This window comes from Camellia sinensis, chromosome 1, assembly GCF_055761805.1.
Source record: "Camellia sinensis isolate YWXY chromosome 1, ASM5576180v1, whole genome shotgun sequence".
Lineage (NCBI taxonomy): Eukaryota > Viridiplantae > Streptophyta > Magnoliopsida > Ericales > Theaceae > Camellia > Camellia sinensis.
Genome location: NC_138961.1, coordinates 183,515,924 through 183,541,797, shown reverse-complemented (window position 1 = coordinate 183,541,797; position 25,874 = coordinate 183,515,924). Strand labels below are relative to the sequence as shown.

At 35.8% G+C, this 25,874-nt stretch overlaps 1 long non-coding RNA gene across 1 annotated transcript in view; it reads right to left on the bottom strand.

Annotated features, from left to right (window-relative positions):
- Positions 1–219: 219 nt before the first annotated feature.
- The window catches only part of LOC145800452 (uncharacterized), a 152,291-nt gene continuing 126,636 nt past the window's right edge, over positions 220–25,874 (bottom strand). Inside the window, exon 2 of the long non-coding RNA XR_014341465.1 lies at positions 220–492. This is a non-coding gene — a long non-coding RNA (uncharacterized LOC145800452). The remainder of the gene's footprint in view (positions 493–25,874) is intronic.

The following is a 25,874-nucleotide window of genomic DNA, read 5'->3' as shown; positions in this document are numbered from 1 at the left end:
CCAATCAACATCCTAGAAACTACATTCCATACCCACATAATCACATAAACATGTTATCACATAAGCATATAACATTACACTAAGTCTCTATCAAACGAGACGAACCCAATGTGATACTAATCACTTCCCACGTACCCAAAGTATTCAAACCCGGTACGCTTTGATACCAAGTTGTAACGCCCTCAAAATTAACCCATTATATATCATTGACATGCATTATTTAAAGAAGACAATATATATTAATTCACTCATCAGAGTATTACTAAATAAAGCATTACATGTAACATCAAATAAAATGCCCTACAGGCTTACATCTTTCCAAGCCAACACTTGGATACAAAAATATGAGTTCTAACTCAATACAAGAAAAGCCCTAGGCTTGAATGTTTACATATAATAATAATTAAAGACAATTAACTAAAGGTAGTCTTCTCCAATCCAGAAGCCAAACCCTCCCAAGCTAAGTCCTTGGAGGTAGTTTATCACCTGAACCTGAAAATGATGTTCCCATATAGGGTGAGCCACAGCCCAGTAGAAATATACTAAACCACATATAAGCAATGAATAAAGCAATAGCATTCAACAGATGGTTAACCAAAATAATCAATTACTTCATTTTACAGACTCATGACATTATTGCCAAAGATACGTTTTACTTTCCAGTTTTATCAACATGGCTCAGAACCTGGCCAAACTTATAACAGTGAAATCACATATATCATATTCACATCCTTCCAATATTAACAACAAATGAGACTCAAGCTCAAATCAAACACTTCATACTTCCAGATTGATACACATTTTAGTGCTGTATCAATAAAACACTTCTATATAAATAAGCACACATAAAAGTGATGCTAATGGAGTCCATCCCCGATCTCCTCCCAAACAAAATCCGGTTTAGAGGTCCATCCCCTATCTTCCCCTAAACCGTGGAGTACATCCCCTATCTCCTCCCACACACAAACAATGTATGCAAATGCAATGCTCAATCAATACACGTATTATCTGTATCAATGCCACAGTCAAAAGTAATGACTTAACCAATGTGATTAGTTTCAGTTATTCCTAATTCACATGCACTGTCTACAACAATCACGACTATCTTCCACCGATAGCCCAAAACAGTTATTTCTAAACTGAAAATAACCATGTCAACAATTCAATAGACAAATGATACCAATTACCCAATTATGCCATTTAATCAATAAATTCCCCAATTCCGTGAATTTAACCCTCTTTTCCCAATTTCATGAATTACTTATACAAATTAATTCAATAATACAACTAGGGTTTTTCCCAAAATTTACCCAAGTATTCCCAACATATCAAATTACCAAAACTTAGAACAAAACCTATAAGATGGAGTAGGAAATCCCTACCTCAAAGAAAACAACCCAAAAGGTGAAGAGAGAGATGAGTGCCCAAATACCAAAGTGCTCCAAATCGCCAAATGCTCAGATTAAATGGTAGCCCTTGCCTCACTCTATCTTTTACTGAAGGATCTAGGGTAGAAATACACCCTAAGTGGATCAAATCTAAGAAAGAAGGTGAGTAGGGAGAGAGAGAAGTCGGACCTAGGGTTTGGAATCAAAAGAAAATGAAAAACACTGATCAAATCCCGCTGCTGTGTATATAAACTGGACAGGCTCGCTCGAGCAAAGACTTGGTCGCTCGAGCGACCAGACACAGAGAAACTACGCTCGAGCCAAGGAAGCCTTGCTCGAGCCAACAACTCAAAAGCTCGCTCGAGCGAAAGAAAGCTCGGTCGAGCGAAGAACTCAAACCCTCAGGTCTGAACCCAGACACACGCTCGAGCGAAGGAACTATAGCTCGAGCGAAGGATGAACTAACTCGCTCGAGCGAAGAAAAGCTCGCTCGAGCCAAGAATGCACAGCTACAGGTCCAAATCAAACACTACCTCTCGCTCGAGCGAACAACTCCTCGCTCGAGCGAAGAACCAAAAACCTGGACAGCAACACTTGGTTTCTAAACCCAACCAACCTGAAACAAACCTGCCCAACACATCCTATAACTCCAAATGAGAAAATAAGGAATAACAACAACAACCATTATACAATGACAGAATCTACGGAACAGTCCGGATACAATAATTAAATGGGAAAAGACCGGGGTCGCTATAGCATTCTTGGCTCGAGCGAGCTTTTCTTCGCTCGAGCAAGGCTTTCTTGTGTCTGGTCGCTCAAGCGACCAAATATTCGCTCGAGCGAGCCTGTCCAGTTTAAATAGGCAGCAGCGGGTTTTTAATCAGTTTTTTATCCTCTTTTTGATTCCAAAACCCTAGGTCCAACTTTTCTCTCCCTCTACTCACCTTCTCTTTTAGGTTTGATCTATTTAGAGTGTGTTTCTACCCCAGATCCTTTATAAAAAGGATAGTGTGAGTCGAGGGCTTCCATTTAATCTGAACGTTTGGTGGTTTGGAGCACTTTGGAATTTGGGTCTTCATCTCCGTCTTCTCCATTCGGGTTATTTTCTTCGAGGTAGGGATTTTCTACTCCATTTTATAAGTTTTGTTCTAAGTTTTGGTATTTTGATATGTTGGGGTTACTTTGGCAATTTTGGGAAAAACCCTAGTTGTATTAATAAATTAATTTGTATAATTAATTTAAGGAAATTGGGGAATTTGGTTAAATTCATGAAATTGAGGAATTCATTGATTAGACGGTGTAGTTGGATAATTTAAATCACTCGCCTACAGAATTGTTGATATATTTATTTCCAGTCTAGAAATAACTGTTTTGGGCTATCGGTGGAGGATAGTCGTGTTTGTTGTAGACATTGCATGTGGATTAGGGAAAATTGAAACTAATCAATTTGTTTAAGTCATAAATTTAGACTATTGAATTAATACAGAAAATACATGTATTGATTGAGCATTGCATATGCATATTGTTTGGGAGGAGAAAGGGGATGTACTCCACGGTTTAGGGAAAGATAGGGGATGGACTTCTAAACCGGATTTTTGTTTGGGAGGAGATAGGGGATGGACTCCATTAGCATCACTATTATGTGTGCTTATTATATTGAAGTGTTTTTACATGTCATTGATACAGTACTAAAATGTGTATCAAACGGGAAGTATGAAGTGTTTTGATATGAGCCTGAGTCTCATTTGTTTGATTGATATTGGAAGTAATGTGAATATAATATATATAGTTCACTGTTGTAAGTTTGGCCAGGTTCTGAGCCATATTGATAATGAAGAAAAGTGAAACGTGTCATAGACATTAGTGTCATGAGACTGTATATTGATGTAATTGATTATCTTGGTTAACCCTCTATTGAATGCTATAACTTTATTCAATGCTTATATTTGGTTTAGTATTTTTCTACTGGGCTGTGGCTCACCCTTTTGTGGGAACATCATTTTCAGGTCCAGGTGATAAGCTACCTCCAAGGACTTAGCTTGAAAGGATTTGGATTTTGAAGACTATCTTTAGTTATTTGTTTTTATTTGATAAACATTCAAGCCTAGGGCTTTATTTGTATTTGAGTTAGAACTCATCTTTTTGTGTCCAAGTGTTGGCTTGGAAAGATGTAAGCCCATAGGGCATTTAATTTGATGTTAAATGTAATGTTTTTATTTTGTAATACTCTGATGAATGAGTTAATGAATTGTTTTCTTTTAATATTGCATGTCAATAAAATATATATAATGGGTTTATTTTGAGGGCGTTACACCTAACAATTACACAACTCATGCTTTAATCAAAGTCATAATTTATGCGCACATATATGCAGGTATGATCACACACACATACACACACACACACACACACACAGGAGGGAAATCAGTGAAATAAGATCATGAATAATTTATTTTATTTATTTTTTTTTTGGAGGGGGGGGAGGGGGTTATTTTTCCATTTTTTAAAGAAAAAAAAGAGAGAAAAATACAATGTAATAAAAAAGGCCTAACCCTATAGGAGTTATCCTTTAGTGGTATTAATTTGACTCTGAATTCATGTAGTGCTAAGTCATGAATTCGTATAAGATTTACACCAACCAACCAGGTATGTTGATGCTTAGGAGGTTGCCTTCATTACTCGAACAGAGAACCTTAGGATTAAGGGAAAGTCTATAGTACATTTTATTTAAAAAAATGTATGGTACATAGAAAATCAATGGTTAAGATTGAGCCACATCATTAAAAGTGACCTGGTAAACAGGTCACTTTTTATAGTTATGAGCCAAAATTATATTTGTTCATAACTAGAATCAAATTAATCATAACTTAGTTATGAGCTCTCATCACATATCTCATAACCAGCACCATTTTGTTGATAACCAATATCACATATTTCATAACTACAATCACATATCTCATAACTACATCTCATAACCAATATCCTTTAGCTCATAATCACACAACTTTTATCATAACCAATATCACATATCTCATAACATTAATCACATATCTCATAACTACAACTCATAGCTCATAACCACATCTTATGTAACGCCCTCAAAATAATAACATTAAACCCATCAATATAGACATGCATTGATATATAAAAGCTCCACATTCTTCTATTCATCAGAGTTCCATTACCAAAAGTATTACATGTTAAGGACAAAAGCAAATGCCCTAAAGGCTTACAGCTTTCCAAGTTAACACTTGGTTACAACAAAAGAGTGCTAACTCATTTACACATTAAGCCCTTGGCTTGAATATACATGTAATACATCAAGAAACTAAACAACAAAAGTCTGCCCGCCTCTAGCCTCCCAAGCTACGTCCTTGGAGGTGGCATGCTACCTGTACCTGAAAATGATATTCCCATATAGGGTGAGCCACAGCCCAATAGAAATACACTAAACCAAATATGGACAATGACTAAAGATTAGCAATTGATAGATGGTCAACACAGATACTTTCTCTTATCACACTTTACAGTTTCATGACATACAAGTCCATTTTCCAATTCTTTTTAATTCTCAATTTATAACCATGGCTCAGAACCTAGCCAAACAACTTATATGAGACAGTAACTCATATCAAACCCTTTCCCATTTCATAATAGATAAGCATACTAGCTATATCACACACCAACATATAAGCATACAAGCTATATCATCACTTCCATAGATATGCATAAGAGCACTATCACACTTCCAAAGACAAGCATATGAGCTATGTCAACACATTACTAGATAAGCATATGAGTTCTATCTATGGAGTCCATCCCCTATCTTCTCCCAACAACATCTGGTTTAGAGGTCCATCCCCTATCATCCCCTAAACTATGGAGTACATCCCCTATCTCCTCCAACACGACACAGTGCATATAAACAATAATTATACACATCATCACGCAATACATAAATTTAATGTATTCTTTCAATCGTCATACTCAATGACACATTCCAGTGATTAGTTTCAGTTTGCCTAATCATCATGCATTGTCTACAACAATCAAGACTATCCTCCACCGATAGCCCAAAGTAGTTATTTCTATACAGAAAATAAATGCAACAATGGATATATAATCAATATTTCAACCAGGTGAGTGATAAATAATCCAACTACACCCTTTAATTCCATACATTTCCAGATCAATTTCTCATTCCTCATAATTAATTAACCAATGTAATTAGGGCATTCTCCATAATTAACATTACAACCCTTAGGTTCCATTTTCATTAATGTTTTAACATTAACTTCACCTTTCCATGCCAAACATGCATTTAGGTTTTATATAGTTAAAATCCTAACTTTTATAAATTTACACAAACGCCCCAAACTTTCACAAAATCACCAAACCAACTCCCAACATCTCAAAATACTAAAATTTAAAGACAAAACCCATAGTGAGAAGTAGGTTATCCCTACCTCAAAGAATGACACCCAACCAAAAAGATGATGGAAACGAAAATGCTCCAAACCACGAACTTTTTGGATCAAAAGATAGCCCTTAACGATCAACAACCTTTTTGTAAAGGCCAAAGGTGAGGAACTCACTCCTACTAGATCAATACTTAGAGAGAAGTCAAGGTTTTAGAGAGAGGAGCTCTCAAAATGGGTTTTGGAAAAAGTAGGAGAGAGAAAGGAAAGTAAAAAGTGATTTAAAATCACCCAGCGGATAACTCATATACGTATTACCCGCTCGAGCGGAGAACACAACGCTCGAGCGCCAAGAACAAAAATCTGGACACGTTCGAGCGCAATAAGGCCCGCTTGAGCGCCAAGACACAAGAATAAAGCACTTCCGCTCGAGCGCGAAAACCAGTCTGCTCGAGCGTAGATTTCCCCCTCCCAGAACTCATACCCAGAAAGTACTACTCGCTCGAGCACCACCAAACCTGCTCGAGCGCTACCCGCTCGAGCGTAAACAAACCCGCTCGAGCGTAAAAATCACATCTGCAGAAGTTTTGCAGGAACACGAAATACTGGAGGTGTGCAATCCCCGCTCGAGCTCAAAAAGACCCGCTCGAGCGGACCGCCTAAAAGCTGGGCAACAGGGAATTGAAACCAAGGCCTAACCAACCTGTAACAACCCTGCTCAAAACATCCTAAAACTTAATCAAGTGGAATTAAAGGACGACAACAAGATGGATACCACTACCAACTTCACGGAACCGAGTCCAGAACACAACAGAACAGTAAAGGGACAACTGAGATCACTATATCTTATAACCAATCCCGCTTTGACTCATAACCAACATTACATATCTCATAATCAACACCCTTTTGCTCATAACCACATCACTTTGATCATAACCAATATTACATATCTTATAACTAATAATCACATATCTCATAACCAAACACTCTTTTGACTCATAACTACACCACTTTGCTCATAACCAAAATCACATATCTCATAAACAACAATCATATATTTCATAACCATTACCCACATATCTCATAACCAACACTCTTTGGCTCATAATTAACATCACATATATCATAACCACTGATCACATATCTCATAACACCCTTTGGCTCATAGTCACACCACTTTGATCATAATTAAGATCACATATCTCATAACCATTAGTCATATAATCACATATCTCATAACCAAACACTATTTTGACTCATAACTACACCACTTTGCTCATAACCAAAATCACATATATCATAAACAACAATCATATATCTCATAACCATTACCTACATATCTCATAACCAACACTCTTTGGCTTATAACTAACATCACATATATCATAACCACTGATCGCATATCTCATAACACCCTTTGGCTCATAGTCACACCACTTTGATCATAATTTACATCACAGATCTCATAACCATTAGTCATATATCTCATAATCAATACTCTTTGGCTCATAACCATACCACTTTACTTATAACCACTAATCACATATCTCATAACCAACATTCTTAGGCTCATAACCACACCACTTTACTCATAACCACTAATCACATATCTCATAACCAACATTCTTTGGCTCATAACCACACCACTTTACTCATAACCACTAATCACATATCTCATAACCATACCATTTTGATCATAACCACCATCACATATCTCATAGCCACATCTTATAACTAACATCATTTTCACCCATAACTCCTAACTTTGATCATAACCAACTCAAAACCACTAACCACATATCTCATAACCAACTTTGATCACATATCTCCATTTTAGATTTATTTTAGTCATAGTATCTACTAAATACAATAAAAAGGGTAATATACAAACAATATACATTTTAAAATATCTATATACACATAGACATACATATAAATAATTTGACGAAATTTTAACAAAAAATGTGTTAAAAAATTTTATCTACAATTTGATTTTATTTATTTCTTAAATTTACTCTTTCAACCTCAATGATTTTACTAAATCATTGCGCTCTTAATTTTTTTTCCAAACTTTTCCTTTTTTATTTCCCCGCTCTATTTTCTTTCCCTCGATTTGTCCTAGTTGTGCCTCAACTCTCTCTATTTCTTACTCAAACTCCTCTATTTCGCTCAAATTATCAAATGACCAACATTGATAGTTCTTCTCGCTGGATTTTTACTCTTTCAACCTCAATCGGCTCTCTCTACTCCTATGTCTCTGTACAAGATCCTTGAGCTCGTCATTGCTCTCTCTGTCCACTTTAACTATATTGATGGTGATATTTCTTTATTTACTAATTGTATCTATCTCGAAACTCTAGTTCCTTCACATTAATGTCACGCGTACACAAACCTTTAGCCCAAGTATTGGTTCAAAAGGTTTTGTTGTTTTCAATTTGTACACACATATGTGTTCTATAACTGTTGGAAAATGATTTTGGGCATATATAACTAGTGGTGTGTGGTCGCTCGATGGGTGTGTAATAAAAATAAAATTTTTGATTGGAATATAATTTTAATTACTTGCAGGACACATGTTAGTTACAAGTGATAATTATGCGAGGTTATTTTGGATAAATAAAAAAATTGTGACATTACACTAGGGGAGGCCATCGGCTCAATGGCCCGCTCAACCCAGGCCAATAGTTTTAGGATTTGAAAAAATTATTTTGCCTATAGTATTGGGCTGGGCTGAAATTTTGCACCCATTTAATATTCGAGTAAAGCTGCAGATAGAGTTACAACCAAGTTCATTTATTTATATAAATAGTACTTATAATTTTATAGAATTTTAATTATAAGACAAAGTAAAAATATATATAAGACAAAAAAAAAAACATATATATACTTCTTTGTATGAATTAAATTAAAACACTTGTTAAAAATCATTTTCATTTTACCATTTAATTTTATTAACATTTTGAATTCAATGATATATAAAAAGATTTAAATAATTTAATATACATTCAAGAAAATAATAGTTTATATTTATTGGATTAAGTGACCGGGCTTGGAATTTGAACTTTTTTAGGATCGGGTTTGAGATGGTTAGATTAGTCTCAATGTCAGATTGAGTTTGGGATGACACATATCCTAACTATTCCTCTTTTTCTTTTCTTGTTCTATTTTATTTCCCTCAATTTGTCTTAGTTGTGCCTCAGCTTTCTCTATTTCTTACTCAGACTCCTCTATTTTGCTCAGATTATCGAATGATCAACACTGGTAGTTTTTTCTCGCTGGATTCTTACTCTCTCAACCTCGATCACCTCTCTCTACTCCTGTGTCTCTACACTAGGATCCTTGAGCTTGTCATTACTCTCTCTGTCTGTTTCAACCTTATTGTGGTTGATGTTACAAAACTTTGTGACTTAATTACAATATTTATGATTTTTAATAATTTTGAACAATCTTGTTACGCCAATTAGTGATATCCTTACGTATTTTGTGTTTTATGTTACGAAATTTTGTGACTTGATTACGATATTTTTGGTTTCTAAAAATTTTAAATATTTTTGTTACACTAATTAGTGATATGGTTATACATTTTGTGGTTGATGACTATAATACACAAAAATAGACAATGATTTATATTAAAAACAAATAAAAAATTAAGATTTAAATTGATAAATAAAAATAAATAATTTATTTTATTATAATACTCAAATCATGATTTATTTTTTATTTTTTTATTTTTTGTAATTGTTAATAGTAAAAAAGTTTATCAAATTTATCATAGTTTTCCCTCCAAAAAATTTTTGTCAAAAAAATTGGAACAAACCCTCGAAATTTTGTCCAAACCAAAATTCCATCCTATTTTTTTTTTTTTTTGACAAACCCCTGGACCTTTTCTTCAGCCCTAACATTTGGAGAAATTATGGTCTCTCTCTCTCTCTCCAATCGTCGCCGCTGTCCATTGCCACAACCATCACCACATCCAGGTAAGTCCCACACCTTTCTCTTCTATTCTGTTTTATTTCGGACAACTGATTTTAACCCTCTAGGTGTCACTCTCTATCAAGGGATCATCCACTTCTTGCCATCATCTCCACTACCTTCGTCTCCACCATCATCTCCAAATTAAACAACCTATTGGATAACGCCCAACCCCCTGCAGCGACGACGAAACCCTAGATGTATTCGAGCTCGATTACAAACTGGTTTGTATGTAGTTCATAATTGCCCAAAGCCCTTAGTTTTACTGTTTTATCTTCGATTTGTCTATGCTAAGAGGAAATTTTCAAATTTAGGGTTTTCAAGTAGAGGATATGGAATTTTTTGTATGATTAAGTAAAAAAAAATCGAAAACCCATCTTCATTCAGTCCCATTTCCTTTGAAGAAAGACTTGATTTTGTTTTTCCAGGTGTAATTTATGAGCTTTGGTTGATTGTTTGTGTTATTTAATGTTTTTGTTTCTCTCCCTTTCTCTATCTCCATTCTATGAAACCCTAGACCGAAATCCCCTTCTTCGAAACTGCCCCTTTCACCTTTGTGAACTCACTGGGTTGGTTTATAAAATTAGGAAAATATGATTTGAATAGGTTTAGGTTTTTTTTATGTTTGTTAGTTGTGTTGATTCCATATATATATATAGTTGAAATTTGGCTTGTGTCTGAGATCTGATGTGTGGGTAATTGAATTTTGTACTCATGTAACTAATATGAATTGCCTTATTTTTTATTTGAAATCTGTTTATTTGATCCATTTGATTTTAAAGTCCATTTGTTTAACTAGTTAAATAAGCCTTTTGATCCATTTGTTTTTTTTGTTTTAAAAAAATGGTACAACCAGTTTAGTCCCTATTGGATGGAGGTCTCTAATAATTTTGTTTTTCTAGCTTTCTCAAATTATATTTAACTCTTTGTATCGCCTTGATGCTTTTTTAATAAAGTTTGATTATTTATCCAAAAAAAAAACACATTATATTTAACTCTTTACTTCCAAACAAAAATTCTTCTAATGATACTGATTTTAATCCGTGCAGATCAAGGATAAAACTGGTGAGCAAATAGGTGAAACTGAAGGTATGATGTGTGATTAAAAAGAAGTTTTTCTTAATGTTAGATGGCATTTATGAAAATTTGCTTCTGATCTGTTACTATTGCATGCTGTTTCAATGGTGATTTTATTTTGATGGGAAACCATGACAACCATCTGAACAGTATGATAGCTGACCTGGAATTATCATGAAGAAATTTTTTTTTTTGAATAGATAGTGTTTTCCTGTTTTAAGCTAATAAACTACCATAACTACATTTAATCCCAAACAATTGCTCGATTTTGAGTAGTAGTCCCCCCATTTACAAATATAAATAAAAATCTTATGAACAAGGTAAGTTGTTCTAACTTATTGAACTTAACTTACAAGGAAGTGTAGTGTTAATAGCTCTATCATTTCAAAAAATGTGGTATGGACATCATTTCATGATCCTTTTGGCTATTATGGAGTTTTAGTGTTTCATTTGTCTTTGGAATTTCAGAATGCTGTAGTGAAGAACCTAGTGACTAAGTTACACCCTGCTAAAGCTAAGCTTGATTTGGTGACAAACAAAATGCAAATTTGTTTTGGAGAATAGAAAGGTTCATATATTAAATTCTGATTTCTATAGCTTGAGTGGATGTACATAGATACTAAGGGTAGAGTGTTTTTTTATTTTATTTTTTATGTCATTGTTATTACTGTTTATATTTTTACTAGCCTTTAAGTGTTTTGAATTGCCTAAAGAGTTAATGTTTGTAACGCCCTCAAAATAACTACATTAAACCCATCAAATAGATATGCATTGATATATAAAAGTCCCACAACCTTACATTCATCAGAGTTTCATTACAAAAGTATTACATGTTAACAACAAAAGCAAAATGCCCTACGGGCTTACAGCTTTCCAAGTTAACACTTGGTTACAACAAAAGAGTACTAACTCATTTACATATTTAGCCCTTGGCTTGAATTTACATGTAATACATCAAAAATAAAACGACAAAAGTATGTCCGCCTCTAGCCTCCCAAGCTATGTCCTTGGAGGTGGCATGCTACCTGTACCTGAAAATAATATTCCCATATAGGGTGAGCCACAGCCCAGTAGAAATACACTATACCAACCATGAACAATGACTAAAAGATTAGCAATTGATAGATGGCCAACACTGATACATTCACATAAATCACATATTTATGTCATACGACTTATGAGTCCAAGTTACTTTTCATTTTCCCTTTTTCAACAGATAAGCATATTAGCTCTATCATCCTCTCAACAGATATGTATAAAAACAATATCCCACATTCACAGATAAGCATATAAGCTATATCCACATTCTCAACAGATATGTATAGCAACAATATCCCACATTCACAGATAAGCATATAAGCTATATCCACACTTCACAACAGATATGTATAGCAACAATATCCCACATTCACAGATAAGCATATAAGCTCTATCTTCACTTCTCTAGACAAGCATATGAGCTGTATCTACGGAGTTCATCCCCTATCTCCTCCCAACACTATCCAGTTTAGAGGTACATCCCCCATCTTCCCCTAAACCGCGGAGTACATCCCCCATCTCCTCCTCTACACATAACGTATACAAACACATTGGTTCTATATACAATCACTCAATACATATAGTTAATGTATTCTATCAATCATCAAATTCCATGACACATTCCATTGATTAGTTTCCGTTTGCCTAATCATCATGCATTGTCTACAATAATCACGACTATCCTCCACCGATAGCCCAAAGCAATTATTTCTAAACAGAAAATAAATGCACAAATGGATATTCAATCAACATTTCAATTCGGTGAGTGATAAATAATTCAACTACACCCTTTTTCCCCATACATTCCCAATCTCAACAATTCCATTTCATTTCCTCATTTCTCACAATTAATTATCTCAATTAATCAAACAATGTAATTAGGTCATTTTCCATAATTACCATCCCAACCCTTAGGTCCCATTTTCATCAATGATTCAACATTTATTTCATTTCTCTATACCAAACATGCTTCTAGGTTTATTATAAATAAAACCCCAACTTTTGTAAAATAACACAAAAGCCCCAAACTTTCACAAAATTACCAAACCAACCCCAACATCTCAAAATACCAAAATTTAAAGACAAAATCCATAGAGAGGAGTAGGATATCCCTACCTCAAAGTTTGAGCTCCAAAGGAGACGAAGACCAAAATCAAAATGCTCCAAAGACCAAGATTCTCGGATGAAAACGACGCCCTCGACGATCAACACGACTTTTACAAAGGCCGAAGGTGAGGAACTCACCCTAGCTAGATCAAAATCTAGAGAGAAGGCAAGATTTTAGAGAGAGGAGCTCTCAAAATGGCTTTTAGAAAAAGTAGGAGAGAGACAGAAAAGCAAAAAGTGATTTGAAATCACCCAGCGGATAACTCATATACGTATGACCCGCTCGAGCGGATAACACGACGCTCGAGCGCCAAGAACAAAATCTAAACACGCTCGAGCGCAATAAGGCCCGCTCGAGCGCCAAGACACAGGAATAAAGCACTTCCGCTTGAGCGCGAAAACCAGTCCGCTCGAGCGTAGATTTCCACCTCCCAGAACTTACACCCAGAAAGTACTACCCGCTCGAGCTCCAACCGACCCGCTCGAGTGCCACCGCTCGAGCGTAAACAAACCCGCTCGAGCGTAAAAATCACATCTGCAGAAGTTTTGCAGAGACACGAAATACTGGAGGAGTGCAATCCCCGCTCGAGCGCAAGAAGACCCGCTCGAGCGGACAGGCCAAAATCTGGGCAACTAGTTTTGGTTTCTAAACTCAACCAACCTATAACAAACCTGCCCAACACATCCTATAACTCAAATACAAAGTAAGAAAGGATGTAAACAAGATAATGATCAACTACCAACATCCACGGACACATGTCCGGATCACTGTACAACAAGGGTAAATCCGGGATCGCTATAATGTTGTTGTTTAGAGAGAACTTCACAAACCCGAGTCTGATCGTTCTTGCATACATCTGGAGTTCGATGTATTTTTTCCTTTTATTTTTTGGTTGTGTTTGTTGCTTGATTTTGGTTTAGAAATAATCATGCAATGTTTGCCTAAATTTAGTCAATATATTCAAATAGCAGTAAAGTTTTATCCATATTATTGCTATTTTTCAGCTTTATTACAAGTCCATTTGAGTGTAACTTATTTAAGTACTAAACTGGGTGTATCAATTTGAGTGTAAAGTCCATGTTTTTCTGTGGTAGAATCATAGGGGGAATTGTAGTATCAAAAATCAAGTGCCTAGTAATTTTTCAAAATTTTATATAATTTTGTTTGTGATGACATGATAAATATATGAATATTTGCACAAATTTGCGTGATTTATCATGAAGATGGCTTCCAAAATGTTGGAAACTAGACTAATAAGTTCAAAGAGTGACAAAGATACAAAGTACCCACAATCATTAATTTCCTTACGTATTGTCTTCTTTACTAACTCTATTTCAATGTGTTGTTTTTGTTTGTTATAGGTCCTCAATTTCTCCATCTTAACGTAGAAGTAAAGCTATACCTCCTCCATCCCTTCCTCGCTAGCGGTTGCATTAGCAGGTGTGTTTTTTAATTTATTTGCTTTTAATTAATATCAGGGCACTGGCGGGTGTGCCATGTTATTTATTTGTGTTGTCTTTTTTTATTTATTTGTTTATTTTAATTGATAGTAGGGCACTGGCGGGTGTGCTATTTTATTTATTTGTGCTGTCTTTTTTTATTTATTTGTTTATTTTAATTGATAGCAGGGCACTGGTGGTGTGCTATTTTATTTATTTGTGCTGTCTTTTTTTATTTATTTGTTTATTTTAATTGATAGCAGGGCACTGGCGGGTGTGCTATTTTATTTATTTGTTCAGCCTTTTTTTTATTTATCTGTTTATTTTAATTGATAGTTATTTGTTTAATGTTAATTGATAGTAGGCTAATTGCTTCTGTTTTTTTGAATTTATTTGCTTTGAATTGATAGCAGGGCACTGGCAGGTGTGCTTTTATGTTGTTTGTTTATTTTAATTGATAGTAGGATACTTGCGGGTGTACTGCCTTTTTTTTAGAGGGAGATGTCACAAGAGAAAGATTGAATTCATTTTTGGTTGAACTCAAATTTGTTGAATGACATGTAAATGTCTACAAATTTTGAATTGATACTTTTGCTTCCCACCCATGACAAAAATAAACATAATTTTGAGGGAGTAGAGAAATGTACATGTTTGAAAAGAAAGAACTCTAGGGTAAATACATCACAACAGTCTGGTTCAAGTAAATTCATTAATTTTGATAGACATTTGAAAATTCTATACTGAGATTTTTGCCTTCAGCCACCCATCACAGACGAAGCATGAATCCTCTAGAGTGTTTATTTTATTTTATTTTCAAGTGATTCTACATATATAATAATTGCTTCCAAAATTGTGTTGTAAGTAGTAGAGAGAATAAGGTATGGAGGGGATGTAAAATGAGAAAGACAAATAGTTGTAGTCCTATTTAAACCCTCTTTAGGGATAATAAATGAGCTGAACAGTTGATTGTTATAACTTGCTTTGATAACTTTAGCGAATTTTAAAATTTGTTCAACTTTGGTTTGTTAAATTTTCGAGTCCATATTAAATGAGTTTTTGTCAAGCCGGCCTCAAGTAGTTTGGTAGTTTTAGATTCATGAAACAGAGCTGAACGAGCAATTGACTATTCAACCTTAATTCGAAAACTTTAATGAGTTTCAAAATGTGTTCAAGTTTGGCTTATTTACTTAACGAACTGAGCTCGAACGAGTTTTTAATGAGCTGAACATAAGTCGAGCTCAAGTTGTTTGGTTCGTTTATCATTCCTAAAGTTGTTGAAAAAGTTGCCAATGGCTGGCGGATGGCGGTAGCTGGCAACAATGGTTGGTAGCGGTAAGGTGGGACAAATAGGTGACATGTGTATAATTAGGTGATATTTGGACAAATAAAGTAGAAAAGTATGTGACATGTATACAGATAAATAACATTTGAACATATAGATAAATTTTTGGACAGATAAAGGCTTGGCTCTATTGGCCCAATAATTTTAAAAGTAGAATTCTAACCTGAGTATTTTGGTTTTTTTTTTATATTAAAAAAAGTAATTTTCTTGGTATAAACCATGGTTATATTTTATTAGGTGAATTGATTTCTTGATCTTGAGGAATCGTAAGATAAAAAAGATCTTTTTTTTATCAATTTTATCAATTATTTGATAATTATTAGTCTCGGTTTTAGTATGTTTATTATTGTTGGTATCGATCTTGATCCAGGCCTCAATACCAATTTTCTTTTTAAGACAAAAATGGAGAATTGTCCAATCAAAATATTTTCGATCCGGATTTTTTTCCATATACATAATATCACTTTTTCCTGAATAATTTTTGATAGGGATATCCCCTAGTATATCAAAAAATTTGCCCCTATGTTTATGTGTGTTGTAATTATAAGAACTCTCTCGATTCTTATTTACTTGGAATGGTGATCCATAAATATATGGGTCCCTCTTATTTTCATAATTAATAGATCTATAAGATGAAAGATTATATCTATAGTATTTTTGAAAATTCTCATTTTGATTTGGTAATGAATATACTTCGCAATCATTTTGTTTTTTGTAATGAATTAATAGGTCTTTTTCATATGAATTCTCTTTGTTTAAATATTGATTTTGAATTATACGACATTGATTGATTCTATTTTTCCATTTTGCTGCTATTAATCTAGACCATCTAATCTGAGATAAATGGTATTGATAATGACCTTTTAACCAATTTTTTCATTGATTTAGTCCAAAATTCCGAAGTTTCTTATGTCTTAATTCATAATGAATTATTCTTTGTTTTCCAAAATAATCTTTTATTGAAGTCTTAAGAAAAAAAGACATTCCGTGATATTGAAGAACTAGCGTATGCCCATGACTAATGGCACAGTGTAAATAATATTAAGATTAAAATGCAGTTATAAAAAAATATATAACAGACTATACTCTACAATTCCAAACAAATCAAATATAAAAAAAAATTAAATATCAAATAATGCACACTTTACTATTTAAATTTATTATGAATTTAATCCCAACACTATTTAAATTTAATCCCAACACTATTTAAATTTGTTATAAATTTAATCCCAACACGGATTAAATTTAAATTTAATCCCAACACGAAAATATGTAAAATGTATCAGTAATATAGGAATTGAGAGAAACGAACGTACAGATCTTTGCTTTAGCTGAATTAGGAGAAGAACCCTAAAAAATTGCAACACCCAGAAGCAAGGTGGGAAGAGAGCACTGAGTGTTTGGGCGGGAATTGAAGCAAAATCTCAACCATTGATGTGTATCATAATTGATCTGAGTCCTTAAAATGAAATGTATCTCTGATACATTTTACATATTTTCAAAATCCGTCCTGCTTTATTATATAGATAGATCTTAACTTATACAAGGAGGATAAGTTAAAAAAAATTATGTGAATTCTAATTACTAATATTATATATAGTCGAAATAAAATTCATTTTATTTTTATTTGTTTTATTAATTCTTTGCTATAAAGTTATAAAGTTATAAGTTTTATTAATTATTTGCTATAAGTTGGACAGTGTATAAAGTTATACTTGCGGGTGTGTTTTAGAGCAATCCAAATACCTAAAAATAACCCAAGTCAATTAAGAAAAATACCAAAGAACCCAAATGAATTGCCTTAATGAGTCTCCATATATTTTTATTTATTTGCTTTTTCCTTTTCTTTGTTTCTATTTTATTGTGTTTCTATTGATCAACCAATATTTTGATTGTTGATTACAGAGTCATTCTCTATTTATTTTGATTTTCAATAACTATGTCATTAAATCTATGTACATTATTCTACTGTTGTTTTTGTCTGTTATTTGCTCTTTTACAAAATTGTCTTATGTGATTTTAGGAATTTCATTCATTTTATAAGATATTGTTAGTTTTTTCGTATTGTTTCTGATGTAGTTATCATGGATCCTTTTGGATGTACTAAATTTGAGTGTAAGCTTGAAGATGACGAAGTTTGTGGGAAAATAATTATCTATTTTTTACGTATTGTTAAAATAGATTAAAATAGATTTTACGTAATATAATTATCTATTTTTTACGTATTGTTTCTGATTTTTCAATTTATTTTTTTCGTATTGTTTCTGATGTAGTTATCATGGATCCTTTCGTATTGTTTCTAATTTCTTGATATGCCAAGATAGATTTTAGCTAGAACATTTAGATGTCATAACTAATTATGATGTTTACAACTTGATTATGGAAATAAATAATTTACGAACATAAAATGACGAAAGAGTGTGTAATGACCAATATATCAAAATTCAATTTGTTATGATTTGAATCATAGATTTCAAGTGAACAAACCTTAAGGACAATATAATTTGTTTCTGCAGGTGTTGCTGTGGGTAATAGTTGATGTCATGACCCGCTCCCCGTACCCAAGGGTTAAGCATCGTGACGGCAAGTAACCGAGGTTACCTCCGGCCAAATCTTTAAACAAATTAATAAACACAAGCAGAAGAAATATTTAAATAAGGGTACTAAAATAATCATTGGAGTTTCTATTTTTATTACAAATATATTGACCAAAAAGGCCGATATTTACATAAAAAAAATACATCAATAAAAGTGCTTTGTGCCTACCCCACGCCCTGGTCCCGACATGTCACCTGAAAGTGATAAAAAACTATAAACTCATGGCAGAGTGAGAAATATTATACTAAGAGTATAAGGCATAAAATTCACCATGGATAATTAATTCGGCCAAAAAGAGCTTGATACATAATACATAATACGGAAATCATTTGACATATAACATGTAATACAAAAATCACTATACAACCATAACCACAGTACATCACTAAGTGCCAAGCACTACACTGGTCAATGGATCCACGACAAACACTGGACCACAAAGTGGTCAATCACTAAGCCAATGGTTATTTAAGTCCCCCAAGGCATGGGACTCACTGGCCAATGGTTATTTAAGTCCCCCAAGGCATGGGACTCCCTTGGTGGTACTCACAAAACATATTTTCATATAAGGTCATAGCCAAATATTCTTTAAAAGTAAAACAAACATATCCATGGGTTTCCTTTTAAGCAAATAGGGTTCATAAAATAATCTACGTAATTGAAACCTTTATAAAACATAATTTTTATAAATATACTAATTAAACATAACTTGTGTAAAACAGATTTTGGTAAGTCAAAACATAAGTAAAATACATTTTGGTAACTCAATGTATAATATAACTCACCTTAACTTTAATACCTCACTCTTTCTTTCCACCACTAAAAACCCTCTCAGCTTCCATTATTTTTTTTTTCTCTATTTTCTTCCTATCTTTTCTCTCCTTCTTCTCTTTTCTTTTCTTTTCTTCTCTAGCTTTTCCTTTCTCTTTTTTTTTCTTTCCTCTCACAGAGTCAACTTCCCCTTATTTATAAAGGTTGAATTTGTGAGGTCCAAGCCAAACTGCCACACGTCCCTTCTTATTAATCTCCATTAATACAACCTTATCTGTAATCAATGGATAAACCTAACTAATTTATTTATTTATACTTTGACCCCTAAATTTTTAATAATCATATTATTTTACAAAATTACCCACAATAATATATAATAAATTATATATTTTCCCTAACTGTGATTAAATAATATTAGTATAAATTCTACAGAATAATTAAAAATCTGGGTTGTTACAGTTGATATGATCGAGGGGGTGATATTGGAAGCTAAACTAAGATTTTTTTAAAAAAAATTTTGAGGACTTAAATCTGTTAGTATTTTGTATAAATATTCTTAAATGATAGTTGATGGATATTTGTTTTGCTGTATGGAAGTTCATATTTTGTATGCACACTTCTTTTTTTTCTTGAAGAAAGAATTTTGTAAGGAATTATCATTCACCAAACGAGGTTGTAAGAAATCCTACACTACCTTGCAGTAGTAACTCGCTTTTCAATATTGTTGATCTTCCGTCCAGGTTCATCAAAAGACACTTCAAGATGTATATATGTGTGTGGTTTTAATATTGTTGATGGATTAATTCTTTAAGATGTATATATGTGTGAGGTTTTAATATAAATTTTAGAAGCATGATCTTCGTAGATTTCTGCGATGGGCTGCCACCCATCTTGGATATGCATCTTTAGCAGAAATTGAAGCTGCTCCCCCCACTATTGAATTGGAGCCTATACGGTCCAACTACAGCCAGGTATTGAATTAAGCACATTTTTATATTCTTGTCCTTGATATTTTGTTCTTCTTGTATGTGTATTTCTTCTGCTGTCAAATTTTATTTCATTAATGCATTGATGTTCTTGATGTTGACGGCATGCAAAGCTTCTTTCAAGTTTACATTTTTGTTGGTTATCATCTGGAGTCAAAAGAAGTTCCTAGAGTTATGTAGGTCAAAATCTGAGCTACATTTTTTTTTTTTTTTGGGGTGTGGAACAGCTGTGTGAAGTGGACATGGGAATGACATATGAAGAACTTTCAGTCTACAGAAGGTTGTGAAAGATTTTCCACCGCGGTCCTATATCCATGTTCTAGGTTTGTTTTAAATTTCCTAATACTTAAGTAAGACCTCAAAATAGAAAGCATCATTATTTATAAGCTTCCATATATGAAATCATTTGAAGGATATATTTAGGTTATGCATTATAGCGACCCCGGTCTTTTCCCATTTAATTATTGTATCCGGACTGTTCCGTAGATTCTGTCATTTTATAATGGTTGTTGTTGTTATTCCTTATTTTCTCTTTTGGAATTATAGGATGTGTTGGGCAGGGTTGTTTCAGGTTGGTTGGGTTTAGAAACCAAGTGTTGCTGTCCAGGTTTTTGGTTCTTCGCTCGAGCGAGGAGTTGTTCGCTCGAGCGAGAGGTAGTGTTTGTTTTGGACCTGTAGCTGTGCATTCTTGGCTCGAGCGAGCTTTTCTTCGCTCGAGCGAGTTAGTTCATCCTTCGCTCGAGCTATAGTTCCTTCGCTCGAGCGTGTGTCTGGTTACAGACCTGAGGGTTTGAGTTCTTCGCTCGATCGAGCTTTCTTTCGCTCGAGCGAGCTTTTGGGTTGTTGGCTCGAGCAAGGTTTCCTTGGCTCGAGCGTGGTTTCTCTGTGTCTGGTCGCTCGAGCGACCAAGTCTTCGCTCGAGCGAGCCTGTCCAGTTTATATACACAGCAGCGGGATTTGATCAGTCTTTTTCATCTTATTTTGATTCCAAACCCTAGGTCCGACTCCTCTTTCTCTCTACTCACCTTCTCTCTTAGATTTGATCCATTTAAGGAGTGTTTCTACCCTAGATCCTTCATTAAAAAGATAGAGTGAGTTGAGGGCTTCCATTTAATCTGAATAGTTGGTGATTTGGAGCACTTTGGTATTTGGGGTATCATCTCTGTCTTCTTCATTTGGGTTGTTCTCTTCGAGGTAGGGATTTCCTACTCCATTTTATAGGTTTTGCTCTAAGTTTTGGTATGTTGATATGTTGGGTTTACTTTGGTAATTTTTGGGAAAACCCTGGTTGTAATATTGAATTAATTTGTATAATTAATTTAAGGGATTTGGGGAAATATGGCTAAATTCATGGTATTGGGGGAAATTATTGAGTAAATGGTGTAGTTGGTTAGTTTAATCACTCACCTATGAAAATGTTGGAATTATGTTAGTTGATACATTTATTTCCTGTTTAGAAATAACTGTTTTGGGCTATCGGTGGAGGATAGTCGTGATTGTTGTAGACATTGCATGTGGATTAGGAATAACTGAAACTAATCACATTGGTTAAGTCGTTAATTTTGAATATTGCACTGATACAGAAAATACGTGTATTGATTGAGCATTGCATGTGCATTTGCATTTATATTGTTTTGTGTGGGAGGAGATAGGGGATGTACTCCACGGTTTAGGGGAAGATAGGGGATGGACCTCTAAACCGGATTTTGTTTGGGAGGAGATAGGGGATGGACTCCATTAGCATCACTTTTATGTGTGCTTATTATATAGAAGTGTTTTTATTGATACAGCACTAAAATGTGTATCAATCTGGAAGTATGAAGTGTTGTGAATTGAGCTTGAGTCTCATTTGTTTGTTGATATTGGAAGGATGTGAATATGGTATATGTAATTCACTGTTGTAAGTTTGGCCAGGTTCTGAGCCATGTTGATAAAATTGGAAAATAAATTGTATTTTAGACAATAGTGTCATGAGACTGTAAAATGAAGTGGTTGATTATCTTGGTTAACCATCTGTCAAATACTATTGCTTTATTCATTTCTTATATGTGGTTTAGTATATTTCTGCTGGGCTGTGGCTCACCCTTTATGGGAACATCATTTTCAGGTTCAGGTGATAAGCTACCTCCAAGGACTTAGCTTTGAAGGACTTGGATTCTGAAGACTATTTATTTTAGTTGTTTATTTTTGGTTGTTAGTACATGTAAACATTCAAGCCTAGGGCTTTTCTTGTATTGAGTTAGAACTCATATTTTTGTATCCAAGTGTTGGCTTGGAAAGATGTAAGCCTGTAGGGCATTTTATTCGATGTTACATGTAATGCTTTATTTAGTAATACTCTGATGAATGAATTAGTAAATTGTCTTCTTTAATTAATGCATGTCAATGATATTTAAAGGGTTAATTTCTAGGGCGTTACAACTTGGTATCAGAGCGTGCCGGGTTTGAATACTTTGGGTGCGTGGGAAGTGATTAGTATCACATTGGGTTCGTCTCGTTTGATAGAGACTTAGTGTAATGTTATATGCTTATGTGATAACATGTTTATGTGATTATGTGGGTATGGAATGTAGTTCTAGGATGTTGATTGGACCCTTGAGTTTCTAGTAGTCTTGTTGGAAAGGCACTTGATCACTGCTGCTTCCAACCGGAACTATAGTAACGCATTGGGACTATCATTATCCGGGAATGAAATTCGTAGGTGCTTATGTGATTATGTGCTTACGTGGAATGAATTATTGTTGTCCATTGCATTAGGATGCGAGTGTTTAGCTTCGGCACATTTATTAATGTGCTAATGTCTTTGTTTCCTTTATTAGGATGTCAGGACGAGGACGAGGACGCGGTAGGCGTGGTAGGCCGGGCAGGCAGGAGGTGCCTGTGCCAGAAGAAATTCCGGCTGTTCAAGAGGGAATTGGCCAGGCCAATGTGGCCGAGCCAGTAGGCCAGCAGGCTATGGGCGCTCTAGCCCGAGAGATAGCAGGGGCATTCAGGGAGTCAGTAGGTATTCTCAGAGCTGAGAATCAAGCTCAGGTTGTTGTTGCAGATGCAGGACCTTCCTTTCTGAAGAGGGAGTTCTTCCGGTCTAATCCGGATGAATTTGTGGGTGATCCTAAAGAGCCACTTAAGGCAGATGAATGGCTTGAACAGACAACGAAGACGTTTGAGATGCTTGGCATCGAAGACGAGGGGTTGAAAGTGACCTTGGCATCTTTCCAGTTGAAGGGGGATGCAGGTCAGTGGTGGAAGTTTACTAAGGGGCGTATAGGAGGTACGTGGGAGGCTTTTGTGAATGCATTCCAGGAGAAGTTTTTATCTCCGGCAGTCAGGGAGAAGCTGCGAGACCAGTTTTGTCAGCTTAAGCAGGCGAGTTCTTCAGTGGCCGAATTTGAGGCTGCATTTACTAGTTTGTCCAGGTTTGCACCTGAGTTGGTGGCGTCTGAGGAACGCCGTTGTATTGAGTTTGAGAAGAAGTTGAGGCGTGGCCTCAAGTTGAGAGTTGGGGGAACTATGATTCGAGATTATGGGCGTATGGTTGATGCTGCAGCCCATATGGAGATCATGATGCAGGAGGAGGAGGAAGGGCAGAAGGGCTCCAAGAGGAGTCAGGATGGTCAGAATGATGGTAGGAGACAGAAGGGTTTTAATTCCCAGCAGTCTCAGGGTAGCTTTTCTCGATCGACTTTTCCTGTACCGAGTGTTAGTTCGGGGAAAGGCAGCCAGGGAGACATTACCTGTTTCAAGTGTGGCCAGCTGGGCCACAAGTCTCCAGTTTGTCCTCAGAGGGGAGGAGTTCAGAGAGCAGCATCTTCTTCGGCTCGATCTCAGAGCCAGAGTCAGGGTAGAGGTCAGCCACTCTTGTGTTATCAGTGTGGTCAGCCAGGGCATATGAAGAGGTATTGCCCACAGTTGGGTGGCACACCTAGTGCATCTGGTTTGAGGCCGATTCAGGGTCAGCAGCCAGCTCAGTCGGGTCAGGCCTCAAAGGCCAATCAGGGGGCTTCATCGTCTCAGTCGGTACAGCAATCTTATGCTCCTAGGGTTGAGCAGGTTGATCAGAGGTCGTCTGGGCGCGTGTATGCTGTTACCGCGGATCTTGTGCCAGCACCATCAGTTGTGAGAGGTACCTTCTTGTTTTGCAACTCGGTTGCTAATGTTTTGATTGATACGGGTGCATCTCATTCCTTTGTGTCTGCTGCATTTGCATCTGTTTTGGAGTTGGAGTTAGCACAGCTAGCATCTCCTATTTGTGTAGTGTCACCTCTTGGGGGTGAATTGATTTTGAAACAAGGCGTTAGGGGTTGTGATATAGAGGTTGATTATCATAGAATCCCATTTTCCTTTGTAGTTATGCCTATGAGGGGTTTCGATGTTATTTTGGGTATGGACTGGTTATCGTCATACCGGGCAGTTATTGATTGCTACCGCCAGAGGGTCACTTGTTGTACCGTGAGCGGGGAGTATTTTCATTTTTTGGGGGACCGGGTTGGTGATGTGTTACCACCGGGGTATGTTCGGCGAGGAAGGAGTGAGCTTAGTGGGCTACTAGCTAACCTTTTGATTAGTGAGGATAATGAGACTCAGATTGTGTTGCCAAGGGTGGTTTGTGAGTACTCAGACGTCTTTCCCGAGGATCTTGTTGGTTTGCCACCGCATCGGGAGATTGAGTTCTCTATTGACCTAGTGCCCGGCACGGCGCCGATTTCCATGGCACCTTATCGTTTTGCCCCAGCCGAGTTAGTTGAGTTGAAGATCCAACTCCAGGAGTTGCTAGATAAGGGCTTTGTACGTCCTAGTGTTTCACCGTGGGGAGCACCAGCCCTCTTTGTTAAAAAGAAAGGTGGTGCTTTGAGACTTTGTATAGATTATCGGAAATTGAATCGGGCTACGGTTAAGAATAAGTACCCTATGCCTCGTATCGATGATTTGTTTGACCAGTTGAAGGGTTCCCGTTGTTTCTCTAAGATAGACTTGAGATCGGGTTACCACCAGTTGAGGGTCCGGGAAGAGGATATTCCGAAGACGGCATTCCGTACGCGGTATGGCCATTATGAGTTTTTGGTGATGCCATTCGGGCTCACCAATGCACCGGCAGTTTTTATGGATTTGATGAACCGGATCTTCCGGGAATTCTTGGATCGGTTTGTAGTCGTTTTTGTGGACGACATCCTTATCTATTCGCCTTCTGAGAAGGAGCACGAGGCACACTTGAGGGTGGTGCTTGAGTTACTTAGAGCCCATAGGCTGTATGCCAAGTTTGGGAAGTGTGAGTTCTGGCTGAAAGAAGTCAAATTCTTAGGCCATGTGGTATCCGGTGAAGGAGTGTCTGTTGATACATCCAAGGTAGAGGCAGTGCAGGATTGGGCACAGCCTAAGAGTGTATTTGAGATCCGCAGTTTTCTGGGGTTAGCTGGGTATTACCGTCGGTTTGTGAAAGATTTCTCCAGGTTAGCATCACCGTTGACTAAACTGACTCGGAAGGGAGTCAAATTTGTATGGAGTGAGACTTGTGAAAAGTCGTTTCAGGAGTTGAAAGTTAGACTGACTACCGCTCCAGTATTGATTATTCCAGAGAGAGGGTTGGGTTATGCAGTCTATTGTGACGCCTCACGAGAGGGTCTGGGTTGTGTGTTAATGCAAGAAGGGAAAGTAGTTGCCTATGGCTCTCGTCAGTTGAAAATTCACGAGCAGAATTACCCTACACATGATCTAGAGTTAGCAGCTGTGATATTTGCCT